Below are 17,930 nucleotides of genomic sequence, written 5' to 3'. Positions count from 1 at the left end.
CATGTGTTATATAGCGCTTGCTTTCCTTCAGCACAGTTTGTTCCTCACTTATATATATATATTTTTTATTAATTTATTCATATTACATCTTGATTGTTAGCCCTTCCCCTGTTTCCTCCCATTCTTCCCTCCCTCCCATTTCTCCCCTTCTCCCCTCCCCTATGTCTGTGACTGAGGGAGACCTCCTCCCCCTATATATGCTCTCAGAATATCAAGTCTCTTCTTGGTAACTAGCTATCCTTCCTCTGAGTGCCACCAGGTCTCCCCATCCGGGGGACATGGTCAGAAAAGGGGCACCAGAATTCGTGTGAGAGTCAGATCTCACTCTCCACTCAACGGTGGAGAGTGTCATGTTCGTCGGCTAGGTCTTGGTAGGGGTTCGAAGCTTACTGCCTATATTCTCCTTGGCTGGTGCCTTAGTTTGAGGAGGACCTCAGGATCCAGATCTGCCTGTCATAAAGTTCTTCTTGTAGGTTTCCAGGACCCTGTGGGTCCTACTATTTCCTCTTTCTTCCATGCTACTCTTGCCTAAAGTCTCAATTGGATATCCTCTCCTCTGACCCACTTTCTTGGTAAGTAACCTCACTTATATTTTTTAACTCCTCTGAGAGAGAAAAAAAAAAGGAACATTGAAAGACAAGTTAAAGTATCTTTAAGTTCTACACAGAAGGGGTCAACAAGATGACTTAATGAATAGAGGTACTTTCAACGCAGGCCTGCTGATCCGAGGTAGATCCCTGAAACCTGCCTAAAGGCGTGAAGAGAGAACTGACTCCACGTGGGTGTCACAGTATTCACACCCTAACACATATGTCTTACACACACAACATAGTAAACATTTTGTTTTTCACGTATACAGAAGTAAAGGCTATCAGACGAGCAGTATGGCTTCCTAAGATGCACTTGGCTTAGATGCATCTGCCAAATTCCCGAGTAGATTTGGGGGAACAAACATGGTCACGCAAACTGATCGTCATATGGCCTGGGATTTTACTAATGGAGAGAAAAACAAAGTGAAGTCAACAACTGTATTAGCGATGGTCTCTATTGCTGTGCTGAAACACCGTGGCCAAAGCAACCTGGGGAGGAAAGGGTTTATTCAGCTCACACTGCCACATCGCAGTTCATCATCAAAAGAAGGCAGGACAGGAACTGAAGCAGGGCGGTACCCTGGAGGCAGGAGCTGATGGAGAGGCCATGGAGGGGTGCAGCTTACTCACTTGCTCCCCATGGCTTGCTCAGCCTGCTTTCTTTCTTTCTTTCTTTTTTTTTGTTTTTTTTTTTTTTGGGGGGGGGGGGTTTTGGTTTTTCGAGACAGGGTTTCTCTGTGTAGCCTTGGCCATCCTAGATTCACTTTGTAGACCAGGCTGGCCTTGAACTCACAATGATCCGCCTGCCTCTGCCTCCCGAGTGCTGGGATTAAAGGCGTGCGCCACCAGGACCGGCTCAGCCTGCTTTCTTATAGACCCGGGACCATGTGCTGAGGGACGGCCCTACCCACAATGGGCTGGGACTTCCCCATCAATCACTAATTTAAGAAAATGTCCGACAAGCTTCCTGCAGCCTGATCTTATGGAGTCCCTCCTCTCCAACGACTTTCGCTTGCATCACGTTGACGTAAAACCATACAGCACAACAATCAAACTAGAATGCTCAGAGAAGTCACAGGGTGAGTCCAGTGATGACAACAGATTGGTTCAAGCAAAAACACGGGTCTCGTCCCAGGGTACCTTGCTGAGAGACACAATGAAGTGTGAGAAAAGACTGGCCTTTTGTACAGCAAATCGTGAGTATTAAGTATGCAAAATACACAGGGAAATACAGGAAGCTGCGAAGCAGGAGGCAGAAACCTTCTGAAAGGAGTCCTTAGCAGTTTCAGCGGGTATCAATTTCTATTTTTCTCCTTTGCATCCACAAAGGCAAAATCTTCCAGTCAAATCAGAGTACAGTAAACCATTAAGTCAGCATTCAACAGGTTTAATTACCATGTAAATGAAAGAAATTATTATTCACTGTGACATTCATTTATCTCAGACCAGCACTGGCAGCTCTATAAGAGCAAATCTTAGACGAGGAGACAACCACAAAAACTGAGGTTTATGATTACAGACGAATTCCGCTGCCAAGCATTGGGGACTCTAAACAAGAAGTGTCTGTCTGCTCTCCTGAGAAGAAGCCTGTGAGACTCTGAAGCCCTCGGCGGCACGGGGCCGGACTCCACTAGGTGCTCTGCTGCTGGGAATTCCAGTGACAAGGCTACTTGTGTAGGCCACAAAGCCAGGAACGCCCACTGCGACTTGGAAGTCCCTGGACTCTCTGGAAACAATTCTGGCCCTCAGGACCTACAAGGTAATTTTGGACACAGTGCAGTGTGAGATAGAAAGAGCCCACAGACACTATCAGATGCACCCAACCATGGGTCTCTTGTAATGAATTAAAACCTTTCCCAACAAGAAGAGAAGGGAGTCCCCTCAGCACCTCCCCCAACAAAACTACATGTGTTTTTTTTTTTTAAATGTGTGTTTTTGTTGTTCTGTTTGTTTTGTTTTGTTTTGTTTTTTGGTATGTCCACCTGCTGTGACCTACTACAAGAGGAGCTACGGGGATAGAGAGCATTGACATATCAGAGGGGTACTAACTGGGGTTTAGTATGTTTCTTTCAGTGTAAAATAGTCTCATTTTTCAGAATCCAGGCCTCATTCTCTATAATCCCATTGAACTCTTCCAAGCTCTTCAAAGAATTCTTTGAACACAGTAAAATGTCTAATCAAAACATCTCATTCTTACTGTACCACACTCACAGAGATACTTGGGCGCGTGCACGCGCGCGCACACACACACACAGAGAGAGAGAGAGAGAGAGAGAGAGAGAGAGAGGAGAGAGAGAGAGAGAGATTGATTGATTGATTTTTGGAATCCGTTAATCTTAAACCTTCCACTAAACCTCCAACAGCTAGCATTTAATTACCACAAATATAACAACAGCTAGAAACTGGCAGGAACAACCTCCACTTATTTTAAACCTGAGACCACACAAGTTGGAGGATGAGAAGTTCTTGTTGAAGAATTCAGGCCAACCTAAGGACAAAGTGCAGATCTGTGATGTGATGGCAAAGAAGCCACAGGGGGAGGGAGTGGGATGCTAGGGGGCTATAGGCCGATCTGATGGCTCAAGTGTTGAAAATCTACCCTTAAGACAGGACTAGTGAGATACATCATCTGTTAAGAAAGAAGAAACACTGCTCTTTCGGGACTTGAGTTCAGTTTCCAGCACCCACATCAGGCAGCTTATAACTCCAGGGGATCCAATGCCTTTTCTGGCTTCCATAAACACCTGCCCTTATGTGCATATATCCACAAACAGACACAATTAAAAATACAATTATAAAAAAATTTTTTTAAAGAACAACTTAAGAAACACAGAAGCTTCACATTTTCTGGCTAGTATTGGTTTCAGTACTCTGAATTTTATACAGGAAGTGTCTATCTGAAATAATTTGAGAAACATCTACATTAAATATGTTCCATTCCTCCATCAGGGGTATGGCTCAATGGATAAATTACCAGAGCCTATACCCCTGAAACCCACATAAAGCTGGACACTGTAGCACATGTGCATAATACTAACACTGCTAGGGTAAAATGAAAGGTAGAGACAGGACATTCCCTTAAACTCATGGACCAGCTAGCCTGGCATACATAGCAGTGATGATACCTAGCTACCCTAGCACACATATGATACCCAGATAGCCTAGCACATATAGCAGTGATGATACCCAGGTAGCTTAGCACACATACAGCAGTGATGATACCCAGGTAGCCTAGCACACACACAGCAGTGATGGTACCCAGATAGCCTAGCACACATACAGCAGTGATGATACCCAGGTAGCCTAGCACACATACAGCAGTGATGGTACCCAGGTAGCCTAGCACACATACAGCAGTGATGATACCCAGGTAGCCTAGCACACACATACAGCAGTGATGATACCCAGGTAGCCTAGCACACACATACAGCAGTGATGATACCCAGGTAGCCTAGCACACACACAGCAGTGATGGTACCCAGGTAGCCTAGCACACACATACAGCAGTGATGGTACCCAGGTAGCCTAGCACACACATATAGCAGTGATGATACCCAGATAGCCTAGCACACACATACAGCAGTGATGATACCCAGATAGCCTAGCACACATACAGCAGTGATGATACCCAGGTAGCCTAGCACACACACAGCAGTGATGGTACCCAGGTAGCCTAGCACACACACAGCAGTGATGGTACCCAGGTAGCCTAGCACACATACAGCAGTGATGATACCCAGGTAGCCTAGCACACACATACAGCAGTGATGATACCCAGGTAGCCTAGCACACACATACAGCAGTGATGATACCCAGGTAGCCTAGCACACACACAGCAGTGATGGTACCCAGGTAGCCTAGCACACACATACAGCAGTGATGGTACCCAGGTAGCCTAGCGCACACACAGCAGTGATGATACCCAGGTAGCCTAGCACACACATATAGCAGTGATGATACCCAGGTAGCCTAGCACACATACAGCAGTGATGGTACCCAGGTAGCCTAGCACACATATAGCAGTGATGATACTCACCCTCAGAAAAGTAGAAGCTAAGGGCCAACACCCAAGGCTGTTTTCTGACCTCCACAAAAATACCATAACACATGTATATCTGCACTCACAGACAAATGCAAAGACATTTTCATTTTTTAAGTATGTGAGTGAAGCAAAATTTTGCCCCTGGATTACTCATTGTGCTCATTTAAATTTGTATAATTTAAAATAACAGTAGTATCACTGACACAAATCAATGGTAGTAATACACACATACACATATATTGGTCATTTGTTTGTTGCAAAGCTGAAGAAAAGAAAACCCAGGCTACAAGCTGAGGTGTGTGTATGTTCAATGTAGAGTAGGGTAGTATGTCTGTCTATTAATACTTAGCTGAGAGTCAGAAATGAGAGCCTGAATTGGCATTCAGTTAATACTTTATTCCACCGCCAGATTCATAGATGTCTTAGCTTCCAGCATAAGCATGTTAAACACCGAAATGAGTGAAAGATCTTTTAATCCGTGTCTCTTAATTCTTCCAGCATATCCCGAAGCTCCAAACGAGGGTCAGAGATACAACCTTCACAAGTAGGGTTTTCTCCAGGCCTGAAGCAATTAGCTTTGTGATGTTTTCCTCATTCTACGTACCACCCTGGTTCTTGTCTTCTTTAACGTTTCTGCTTTTCTCAAGGTCATTGTTTCAAGTTCTGTCTGACTTCTGACTCTGCCAAACGGAAGCTGAGGCTATTTTATTCTGCACTAGCCCTTCAGGGAGATCACCTTATTTCTCTTGCCTTTCAGAACTGGAAACTAATTAGGGATCTGAAATACACATATTTAAAGATATATGACTGTTGTTCTCCTCTTCCTGCTTTGTGTTCACGTGATGCTGAAGGACTAACAGCAGCACCTTGGGGGCTTCCAGCAACTTGAGGGGAGATGGGAAGTCCTGAGAATTACTACAATCAAGGGTGTAGCTGTGACAGAGATTCAGCCGGCCCCAAAGTCCCACTGCAAAAGAGGGCACACAATTCTTCCTAGGTCTAAGAAATCCTCCGCAGTACTCTGATGATAACCAAACCTGAGCCCTCTGAAGCTAACACCTGAGCTGTAGCTCTAAGAGAGAAAAGCAGACCACATGTCCTATCATGGGGTTGTTGAAATCCCGGTCACTTTGTCTCATATGGCTTACCCCTGAGCTCTCTGCTATGGTTTGATATTAAATCTCCCCTAAGGGCTCATAAGCCAAGGGCTGTTCCCCAGCCACTTACTCTATCATAACTGGATCATGAAGAGTCTAAGTCCATCCATAGATTCACCCACAGATTAACCCAAAGCTGAATAAACTGCTCAGAGACTTCTTGGAGTAAGAGGGTCACAGGGTACATGCCCTTGAAGGGTTTGTCTTGTCCCTGCGCTCTGCTTTCTCTCCTTGGTTCATGGTCACAAGGAGGTCACTATGTCATCACCTTGTGCTATGAGGTCCCAGGGACAACAACATCAAGTCATCATAGGAACAACTTTCGAAACTGTGGGACAAAAGAAATCCTTTCTCCCTTTTGATGATTTTCTCAGATATTTAATGACAAAGTTAGAAAGGTGACTGACAGCCCCTCAGACTGATAAACCATGTGTTTATATGTATAGGTATTTCATATGTATACAGAGAGATTCCAGTTCCACTGTTTTAGATTCCTGAGCTCTGCTACTTACACCTTGACTGATAGCTTAATAATTATTGTTAATAGTTTGAAATATCAGTCAAGTAGCATATTAACATATTAACATATTTTGTAAACTCTACAGAAAAAATAATTTGAGTTTTGATGAAAATCCATAGGACTATGACAAATGCTGCACAGGAGCATTAGAACAAAGTTTGAGTAAGCGCAAGATGCAAAAGGAAAGAAATCTAAGGACAAACAGATGAGGGTAAACTTCAAGTAAGAGTTAAGTGACTGGACAGGAAAGTTAGCCAAAGTGAGCACTCGCAACAAGGTCAGGAACCAAGCATTCCTAGTAAAAACAGGAAGGTTTGTACAGACTGGGAAGAAAGGTTCTAGCAGAGTCAATTAGTTTAGGCTACTAATACTTAAACTGGTTCCAATTGCTTTTCAGAACTCAAACTATTAGGTAGATTTTCCTTGCCACCCTAAATTAGGCTGCACATTAAAAAGTCTTGTTTCTTGTTGAAGGATAGCGCCTATAATGAAGCTCTCAGGTACATCAAGGAACACTCTGAATGGAGTGCCCAAATTATACCCTTTCCCTTCCAACTCTCCATAAAGACTCACTTCTGTCAGGAGTGTAACTCACCTGGCTTCAATACTACTCAGGCTAAGGGCTGAGCCATTGTGTTATAGCAAGCCAGGACGCTGCATTGTCGCTGGCACCTTGTGGGGACTCACAGAGTCGAGAAGTGGCTGCTGGCTAAGCCGCACAGGAACAAACTCGGCTGTGCACGTTTTTGTTTTTTGTTTTTCCCATTTCTCCTGGAGGTGGTGACTCCCAGTGGTGAGCACTGCCTTCCACTTCCCTCTATCTGTCTCACACAGTCAAGCCCATGTGCATTACAGAGTCAAAAAAAAAAAAAGCCTTTTTCTTTTTTCATTCTTCCTTGCAGATAGCCTGGGGCAGGAATGGGGGAGAAGAAACAGCATACAAAGCCTTCCTTGTTCTTTTGAATCTTGCTTAGACAAATTCTAAAGGAGAGGAAGGCACAGCTAAGCATTTTATCCTGGTGTTAAACACTACTTAAGTCCCCTGAGAGGGAAGGAATGCATTCCCTTTAGTATTCACTGTGCTCAACTACTCAGTGTTCCTGAAAGATAATCTAACAGAGCAGTCAGCAAGAAAAAGCTCAGAACAAGATGCTGGCTTTCGGCTGCTGAGACTCCAGTTTCTTTCCTCGCAGAGAGAAAAAGTAAGGATGTTCTTAGGACAAGTCCTCATTAGGCCACGTCCAAAGACTAATTCAATAAATTTAATTCGATTAATATTCTGCAAACACTACACCAGTGCACCAGGGTGAAAAGAGACGCCTCCTCACCCTCAACGCAAGGCATCATCAATAGAAAACAGGACCATTGGTGACAACACGCCCACACCCATAACCAGAGACAGAGGAAAACCTCAGCTCCAGAGCTCCAGGGGGTCAGTGGGCTAGGCTCTGCCAGGAGGAGACGTAATCAGTGTGTATTGTTTAGAAAAAGGACTGACAAAAGGGGGTTGAATGACCACCCCCTGACAATCGCCCTCCCCCCCATTCTTCTCAAGGGCTCTAACATGATTAGGTTAAGAACCTGGGCAGGGTCCTAGTCAATCCCAGATCTATTCCACCCCTTTCCTGTATCCCCAAGTTTGTATCCTACTTAAAAAAAAAATCAATTCCACTTTGTGCTCTCCACATACTCTTGGATGTGTGTTCAACCACAGGACAGTGACAGACCCAGCAGGGACCACACCCTGAAAGGCAACTGGTGCCTTCCGATAGCTCCCAATTGGCCAACAGTTCCTCGGGTGGAATTTTATCTCTCCTGTGACAGAAATGTGTCAGAACCATAAACCATTTTTATACTGAAATGACTCCATCTTAAGAATGATGAATATTTACAGCAGAGACAGGGTCCCTGCACGGTGAACACAGCAGAACAAGAGTTCTGCTATCGTAACGAGAAAAGTAAGGGTGGAGGAGACCAGGAAGCTCCACATCCCATGGCTGGTCAAAGGGGACTTCAGGGACTCCTAGGCCGTGATCCACAGCCTGAGTTCTGCCGGCTTATATTTCTTTGCCTGACCCCGTTGCTGTAGTGACAAAAACTTACTGCTTCATTCTAATGGAAGAAGCAAATAAAATTATATAAAATATTACTAATAGTTTAAATACAGTCGTCATACTTAAGCAAATTGCCCAAACCCAGTGTGTAAATCAATTTCAAATTAACTCTGAACTGAAAGGCTTACACTGTAGAGAGATATAGTGTAAGGCTCCAAATGAGGCGGGCAGGCGGCACTAGTGTGCTTGACAGCACTTAAGCTCAAGAGTTGTTTTTGAAAGACCCTTTGTCTGACAAACAAACAAAGCATATTTTCTCTTCCCTAGTGAAGCCTCATATTACACTGAGGAGCATAGGAAGATTAAATGTGTTGCTTCTTCTACTATCATCTTTGTGGCTGAGATGGCTAACATATTTTAAAACAAAGCCAAAACAAGTAACTCTAAATTCAGGCAGCAGGCATGACTGACAGTCTGTGTTGAACTCCCCAGGACCCATGTGGTGGAAGGAGAGAACCAATTCCCACACGTTATCCTGCGATCTACACACGCGTACCATGTACATTTGGGTGTACACACACACACACACACACACACACACACACTCAATGTAAAAGGTTATCTGAACAAAGAAAACTTGCAAAAAAAAAAAAACCCTCATGTGGTTTATAGAGCTTCATATTTTGATGGAATGGCAACCAATCAGAAGCTTTGGTATACGTGACTGATTGTAAGATTCACACTAAGTAAGGTATATTTAAAATGGCAGAGCGTCTAGAACAGCTCAGGTGTCATGATGGATACTTCTACTTGAATCGGATTAAGATCATAACAAAAGACAGTCAGCAACTACTATCAAATCCTATGCAGTGCAAACACAAGATCATGTATCTCATCACTAACTACTAGAGGAAGACCTTGAACTCCTGCTCTTCCTGGCCCTAGCACTCAGGATGTGGGATTACAAGGTGAGTACCACCACACCTGGTTTAACATTTACTCACATCTTCCTCAGGTGCATCATGAAGCTCTTCTGCTTCCAGGAAAGTAAACATGTTTTATAGGCCTAACAAATATAATTAGGTGCTGAGCGGTGGAGGGAAAACAGGCTTTGCGGCTGTTAATCTTCACTGTCAACATGACAGGGTTTACAACCAGCTTTGAGCAGCTTTGAGGGAGTTTCCAGAGAGGGCTAACTGAGGAATGAAAGCCTACCCCCGAGTGTGGGTGGATGCATTCCCTAGGCTGTGGTCCTGGGCAGAAGGAGAAGGGGGAAAACGAGCTGAACACCAGTATGCTTCTCCTTCTGCTTCCTGACAGCAGATGCTATGTGACCAGCTCCCTCCCGCTGCCGTGCCCTCCCCACCATAATGGACTGGATGCCCAAATTATAGGCTAAAGTACAAGTTTTCTTCCTTAAGCTGCATCTGTCACAGCATGAAGGAAATAACTAATAAAGTCTTGAAACTTGGAGACTACAATTAACACAGCCGAGAGAGCCCTTGGATTGGGCTGTGGGGCTCATAGAACTCAGACTTCAAACTGAAGGAAACAAAGAACAGAGATGTCTGTAACACACACATACACACACACACACACACACACACACACACACACACACACACTAAAGTTTTGGGTTGTCTCTAATAGCCCCGACTTCCCACATTATCCAGCCATTGTACGCTGCACAGTTAATGGTCAAGCAACAGGGTCTGCCTACAGCTGTGGCACACATGTTCGCAACCTACATGCAGATGTTAAGCTGTACCTCAACTTCCTGTAATTGTCCCCATGCTTTACAGATAACTGTCATAGAAAGACAAGCAAGAAACACAAGGTTTAGAGACTATCCAGTCTTAACCCTTAAAACGTCCAAGTTTCAATCAAAGCTCTAAACATTCACCAAAACCCAGTCCAAAAAAAAAAAAAAAAAAAAAAAAAATCTTTTGACTCTGAAAAGAGACGATCAGTAGACCCAAAGCTTGGATGAGTGAGAGATCGGCATTGTCTGACTGAGATTTTAAAGTACACACAAACAGAAAAATGTTTCAGGGAACAATAGCAAACACATATGAAACAAACAAACAAACAAACAAACAAAAAAACAAAAACAAAACCCCAGAGAGCTACACCAAAAGAAGTCTGTCTCAGGAAAGTAACAGAAGCAGCAAAGAAAAATCGAAAGACATTTGGGGGCCTGGGAGATGGCTGAGCTTAAACCACGTGCTGTAAACAGCAGGCAGAGGAACAACGGGGGTCTGGACTGCCCAGAAGCCATGTAAATTCAGGGCAGGCACGGTGGCTCATTTGTAACATAAGCAAAGCAAAGACAGGGGGTCCCTGGGGCAAGTGGGCTCGCTAGACTGACTACCTGTACCAATTCAAAGAGCCTGCCTCAAAAACTACGTGAAGGGAGGCCAAGGAAAGAAGACCCCCCCCCCAGTGTGTGCCTCAGGCCTTTACAGGAATGAATACACAGCCTTATGCACACTCACCTACAACATGTGTGTGAAAATGCATGCCTCTCTCTCTCTACACACACACACACACACACACACACACACACACACACACACACACACACACACGAGACAAGTAAAAGTTTGCAACTGAAAAACACCAGTATTTAATTAAAAGCTAATGAAAACTGTCTTCTAAAAGAAACTAAAGAAAATAAATCAGTGGGAAGTTCTCCGCTGTTCACGGACTTAGCATCAAGCCTTATTACTGTTATTATTCATGAACTCAGTGCTAAGATGACTACATTTCCCAAGGCAACCTACTGATTCTATGAAACCTCTTAACAAAATCACAAACTTTTTTTTTTAAAGTTCAACAATTCAGTCTTCCTGGTTTCAAAATAATATTGCAAAGCTACAATAACCAAAGCAATGTGCTGCCAGCGTAATGACTAGCAGCAAAAACAATGTGATCGTGATGGTCATGTAACCATGGGAGATAGGCCTCTGAGCAGACCAGTGAGGGTTCTATCGACTATGTTAACAGACATGGTGAGATCTACACAGACCTAAATTAGTGTTCTTGGACATATTCCTGGCAGAGATCTGGACTATATAAATGACTATTTTGTATATCAACTTGACACAAGCCAGAGTCATCGGAGAGAAAGGAGCCTCAGTTGAGGAAATGCCTCCATGAGATTCAGCTGTACAGCATTTTCTTATTTAGTGATTGCTGAAGGAGGGCCCAGCCCACTGTGGGTGGTGCCATACCCTAGGCTTGTGGTCCTGGGTTCAATAAAAAAGCAGGCTGAACAAGCCATGGGAAGCAAGCCAGGAAGTATAATCCCTCCATGGCTTCCACATCAGCTCCTGTCTCCAGAGCCTAGCCCTGCTCTACTTCCTGTCCCAGACTACCTCCAGTGATGGAGTATGAGATGGAAGTGTAAGCCAAATAAACCCTTTCCTCCCCAGCTTGCTTCCTGGTCGTGGTGTTTTCCTTGCACCAACGGAGACTCCGACTAACACGTCGATGTAATGTGACCAGTTGCTTCTAGTTCTTGCTGCCTTTACTTGCCCCCAACTGCACCCCTCAACTATAAACTGAGACTAAACCTTCCTCTCCATTTTGTGACAAGGATATCAAGGCTGTTAAATGGGGAGAGAAAGATGGACAAGGATATGCAAGAAGAGCATTAAGTTCCAGGCTAGGGAATTCGCTCTGATGAAATACTTGCATTGGCAAGCAGGAGGCCCTAGGTTTGGTCTCTCTTAGCACCTACACACACACACACACACACTCACTCACTCACTCACTCACACTCACACTCACACACAAACACACAGAGTTTGAGCCGAGGCAAACAAGCGATGCTTCATTACTCTGAGACTCCCATTTAGTCTTGGTGTATGTACATATTCCTCTCATTGATGCACTTGGCAGTCTAATGGCTTCACCTGCATGCACTATGCACACACACCCATCTGCAAACACTGCACCTAACGACCTCCTCTGTTCCTTCCTGCTTCCGGTAGGTAGTACTCCTACATCTAAATAGCAGCACCTACTTCCACCTACGAACAATGGTAAGTGTCTTCACCCCCGGTCATAATCAAACCCAGACATTTTGTGTTCGAGTGTATTCTCAATGTGTCTCATTATAAGGAAAGAAATGGCTGACTGGGCCCAAGATGGTTTTAGGTGCATGCGCGCGCAGTAAGGCAATCAAGTAACCTTTTAGGGAGAACACTCTATGTGCTATCTGATACACAATTAAGTGTGCATATGTTAGAAATCATGCACCTTATGGGATAATACATGCAGAGGAGATAAATAATTATACGGCCAATCTATCAATCAAGAGAGAGAGACTCCCAAACTATGCCCTTTAGTAACCAGCCGTCCCTGACCCTTATTAATCAACCCTTCCTTTCCTTAATTTTCCTTAAGCACTCTCATGTGGCCCGCTGTCAACCTTGACAGTTCATCCCTTGTCAGTCTGTACCATGGCTCAGTGCTGAATAAAGTTGCCTGGCTTCTTTTGCAAATCTGCATGAGCCCTTATTTTCAGTTCTCTGGCTAAAAGACCAAGAGCTTAGAAATATCTGGCCCAGAACCCAACAACCTGTAACAAATTACAGCCTATCAAATGAACAAAATGAACTGGTAGAGAGAGTAGACGGAGGTGACGGTGTCACATGACTAAGTCCCTAAGTCAGGAAGTAAGCCATCACTTCTCTGGTTGGGCCAAGGAGGCTTATAAAGAGGGACGTAGGCCATTCAATCAGGTGGCCAGCTCTGTCTTGAGAGAATGGCCAGTAAAAATGAAGATTACTTTGGCCTTCAGCTAATCCTCCTACAATTAAGACTACCACACTAGGGAGGGTGGCACTACACTTCCCTTGAAACCATTTCCACTCCCAGGAGCCCCTCTCACTTTTCAATATATCTAATGTTTCTCACTTCTTGTCCACCTTTCCTTGTTTGCCTTGGGTGTGAGACAATGAAGTCAGAGTCTGCAGGCTCAGCATGGCTGTGATGACCATCTGGCGCCCTAGTTCCCCACATCAAGCTCCCCCCTTCCAGATAATATTGATGGGTAGTCTTATAAAGGCTTATGCATGTCTGTGAGACAGTAATAAAAGACTTATTTTCTGACGGAGTGCTGGAGCACACCTGTAAGCCCAGCACTGAGGAGGTTGAGGCAGAAGCATCACAAACTCCAGACTTGCTTGGACTGCATGAGATACCGTCTCAGAACAGAGGCAGAGGGCTTTGAAAAAGAATACAGAGTATGGTTTAAATTTGTTTTATATGTATCTCCATTAGGATCTTTTTAAAATCTCTCCAGAGGAGATAAACTTGGGAGATGGGAAACTGTAATATATATATATATATATATATATATATATATATATATATATATATATATATATATATATATATATATATATATTTAAATCACTGTTGAAGAATGGAAATTCTGCAGATCTGGAGCCCTATATGTCTACCAAAAACGAACCCAAGGCTTCCATTTCTTTCTTTTCTTTTCTTTTCTTTTCTTTTCTACCAATAAAAGCAAGGAGGAGCTTCTTTAATGTACTAAAGCCTCATGCAGGTTGCATTCTTGCCACACCATGTCTTGGTATATAAAGCGTTCTCTCCTTGCCGAAGTGATGACTGAAATGAAGCCATTAATGTCTGCCTTCTTTTTCTTCCTGGGAAGAGCCTTTCTTGAAAATTGTGCCCCCACCCACCCCTAAGCATTAGTTATTTCACGTGACCTAACTCCCTATTTCAGATTCCCAAGAGGAAACACTCAAAATATAAAGAAAAGGTTAAAAAGGCAGAGCAGAAATCTAATTATCAAATTTTCTAACAGCAAACAATGGGATAGGAGGCATCTCAGAGACTAAAAAAATAAAATAAAATAAAATAAATTGAGGCTGGAGGATACTCTTTCTCAACACCACACACAAAGAGGTGGTACTTTACAGCTTTAACAGTTAAAGCAAATGGCTTTAAAATGGAACACGGGGCTTTAAAACAAAACCATGTAATTTCATTGTATGTAAACATATGGCTTTGCTGTCGGTGAAATCAACATCAGAAACATTCAGAACCAGAAACAAGTCCAAACAAAAGGAGGCATTTTTAAAAAAAAACTGCACCAGAGAAGTGATGGGGATGTGGCTTGCTTTGTAGGCCCCTTGCCTAGCACGTACAAAGCCCCGTGGTTCAGTATCCGGCGTTCCATAAATCCCTTATGCTGGCGCATAACCATAATGCCAGCAGTTAGGAGGTAGAGGACACTCAGAAGTTCAAAGCCATCTTCAGCGATGGATAAGTTTGAGGCCATCCTGGGCTTGGAGGCCCTGTCTACAAAGAAGAGAAAGATAAATAGGGACACACAGACAGACAGACATAGAAACATAGAGGGGGCAGCCTTGTTTTTTTGTTTTTTGTTTTTTTGTTTTTTTCTGTCTTACCACATCCCCATCCCACCCTCATAATTCTACAGTTACTATTCCTATGTTTTGAACAAGCAAATGAATGAAAATTTCAAAGAGGACGCATGTTCAGACTCACACAAAAAACATCACTTTCAGACACGGCCAGTTCCTAGAAGAATAAGCAATACAGAAAACCCAGAATCAGAGCCATGGCAAACAGGCCCCAGGTAAGTGAGGACACACAGGAAGGGGAGGGGATATGTGCAGAGTGCATGGTGGACGTGGATGGAGGTGTCACGAAGACCTCCATCCCTGTGCACCGTGCACACACACTAATACAGGCACACACTTTTATCCTAATCACTGATAATCGTATGTCAGAGGAAGGAAAAATAACTCTTCTAACGCCAAGATTTCAGATACAGCCAAAATGTATTTGTTCCCTAAAATGTTACCCCTGAGGAAAGAGTAAAGCAGTGGCCTCGTGCATCATCAGGACCCATGTTGGAGATTGTTTCAACACCCAGATAACCTCGTAAAGCCCCGTTTGTTTCCAAACCAAATGTATCCAGTGTCCCAACAAATCCCCCCAGGTCTCTATTCACCCTGAAGCAGCACAGGCGGTCTCTGTTACTGCAGCCTCACTGTTTTTCCTCCATAAAGAACGCATCCTCTCAAGCAGAGGGAAGGTTCCTTCCTCTTGGTCGTCAAGTCAGATTCAAAACTCTAAAACCTAGCTTTCACCCAGGAATCCCGAAGCCAGAGGAAAAAAAAAAAACGCATTCACAGTTAACACTCCCGGGGGGGCCCCTTCGCTGCTTCGCAGAATGTCTGGAAGACCTGTCAACACGAGACCTCAGGGGGAAAAGCAGGCTTCCCCTGGGAAAAGAAAACATATCGACTTACCTTGTTGGAGTATTTGAACTTAACGTAGAACCAGCTTGACTTGATCATCGTCTCACCTCCTGCCCTCAGAGCAAGAGCAAGAGTCAGGGGGTTGGGAAAAGGGGGCAGAAAAAGCCCACTGTGTCGTGTCCACAAAGGGTTCTTTCAGACTCCAAGCTTCCGACAGATGTAGATATACTGAGAGGAGGAGGAGCCGCAGGGCAGTAAACAGGAAAACACACTGTTTCCAAACTGGCCGGCTGTCTTCCTCTTTACATCCTCCGGCACCTTCCCCACTGCCCACAACAAGGAGTGATCTTGCTCCGGAAAACTGCACTCCAGACTGCTTTGCCAAGCTGCCTGCCTCTCCCTCGGAGTTTCTCTCTTGGCTAGCTGACAGCAGAATTCCTCAAATGGACTTGGGCTGTCTTCATTGCAAATGGCACATGTCAGTATGCAAGGGGCAGGGCCCTGGCCTGGTACCCTCCCAGAAGGCAAGCCTCAGCTTCCCCTCCTGTCTCCCCAGGGATGAATAATGATTTCCAGCCCTCCCCTCAGGACACAGATTAACACCTGGCCAAACATTACTCTGACAGAGCCATAGCATGGAGTGGGGGGGGGGGGGCGGTTGGGGAGAGGCTCTGTCTCTGCTTTAACTCCATCACAGCTGGATCAAGTCTAGGAGGGGAACTTTCTCCATGCCTGTAGAAGACTCCCGCCACAGTAACACAGTCCAGTCTCAGTAGCTTTTACAAAAGTGACTCAGACTCCAATTTTCAGGTCTTCAGAAAAGTCTCTACTTCTTCCAGTCACTGAAACAGCTTCTGATAATTCTTCCATAAAAATTAGTATCTAGAAAAAAAAATGATTGATACTTGGCGGACAACGTTTTTTCCGAGTCAGAAGGCGGGCACCTTGAGTTTTGTTGCATTTCTATACTGGATTTTCCAAAATGTTAAGGGAAATTATGAGTGGCATTATCATTTATTTATAAGAATAAAGCACACAGCGGGTGAAATCCTATGTGCACATGGGTTAGCATATGTGAGTGTCCAGCACCTAAGCTTAGTAACGCTATGAGCAGTAAGCTGGAAATAGTCAGACTCATGGGAAAAAAAGTGTTTCTTGACAGGTGTGGTGCATGCCTATAATCACAGCATTGAAAAGGGTGTGGCAGGAGGACTCAAAGTTTAAGGCCAGCTTCATCCTCAGGCAGAGGCCAGCTTGAGCAACACAGAAGGTCAAAAAACAGTTAACAATAAATATTCTTCTACTTATGGCGGTACGTCCCTGTTTCCTACGCCTCCGTGCGCAACCATGCAAAGACACGTATTTATTGAAACGTCAATAATTAAGATCTGTTCTAATTTTGTTTCTGTTGCTGTAATAAAGCATCTTGAGCAAGACAATCTTTTGGAGGAGGAGCAGGTTTAGTCAGCTTCCAAATCGAAGCTTGCAAACCCCAGTCCATCAATCACATTGGGAAGTTGATGCAGCCAGTCACAACCCTGTCACTGTCAATGGCAAGAGAGAACGGAAGGCACTCATGGCTCCTTGCTTCACCTACCGTTCTCCTGTCCCAACAGTAAGGAAACAGTGCCCAGAAAACGGTTCCACCCACAGTGGGTCAAGTCTTCCTGTATTAACTATCCATCAGGACGACCCTCCACAGGAATGCTCACAGGCCAACCTGATCCAGTTAATTCCTCAGCTGAAAACTCGCTTCCCCGGGTCATTCTAGATTTTTGCAATCTGACATTTCCAACTAAATATTACAAGATTCACCTGCATTGAGAAGTAGGTTTCATGAGGGTGTATAAACTATCCTACTACCAAAGAGAAAGAGAAACCGGTGAATTTCAATGACCAATGCCCTTGGCTTCCATCGGGGAGTGTGTGCACATGCACAAAGGTAAATGAGGGGCTTGGGGTTCAGAGTTTAATGCCGAGTGTCTCCACTACTGCCGTTCAGCTTATCTTCCAAAACAGGGTTTTCTAGTTTTAGTCTGTTGCTGTGATCAAACAGCTGAACCAAGGCAACTTGAAGAGTAAGGACTTATTTCATAGCTTACACTTCCAGGTCACAATCTATCCTTAAGGGAAGTCAGGGCAGGAAATTAAGCAGAAATCAAAAGCAAACCATGAAAGAACACTGTTTACTGGATCCCTCTCTCTCCAGCCTGCTCACAAGCTCACACTGACCTTGCTTTCTTATACAGCCCAAGACTGTCTGGCCAGGGATGGTACCACCCACACTGATCCAAGCTCT

General features: G+C 44.3%; 1 protein-coding gene and 1 pseudogene across 4 annotated transcripts in view; both read right to left on the bottom strand.

Annotated features, from left to right (window-relative positions):
- Positions 1-17,930, bottom strand: part of Auts2 (activator of transcription and developmental regulator AUTS2) — a 1,105,889-nt gene that overhangs the window by 743,227 nt on the left and 344,732 nt on the right. The window lies entirely within an intron of this gene.
- LOC127202967 (MKI67 FHA domain-interacting nucleolar phosphoprotein-like) overlaps positions 2,139-17,930 on the bottom strand; it is a 66,904-nt pseudogene continuing 51,112 nt past the window's right edge.

Source organism: Acomys russatus, chromosome 19 (genome assembly GCF_903995435.1).
Source record: "Acomys russatus chromosome 19, mAcoRus1.1, whole genome shotgun sequence".
Taxonomy (NCBI): Eukaryota; Metazoa; Chordata; class Mammalia; order Rodentia; family Muridae; genus Acomys; species Acomys russatus.
This window is presented reverse-complemented; position numbering and strand designations above follow the sequence as displayed.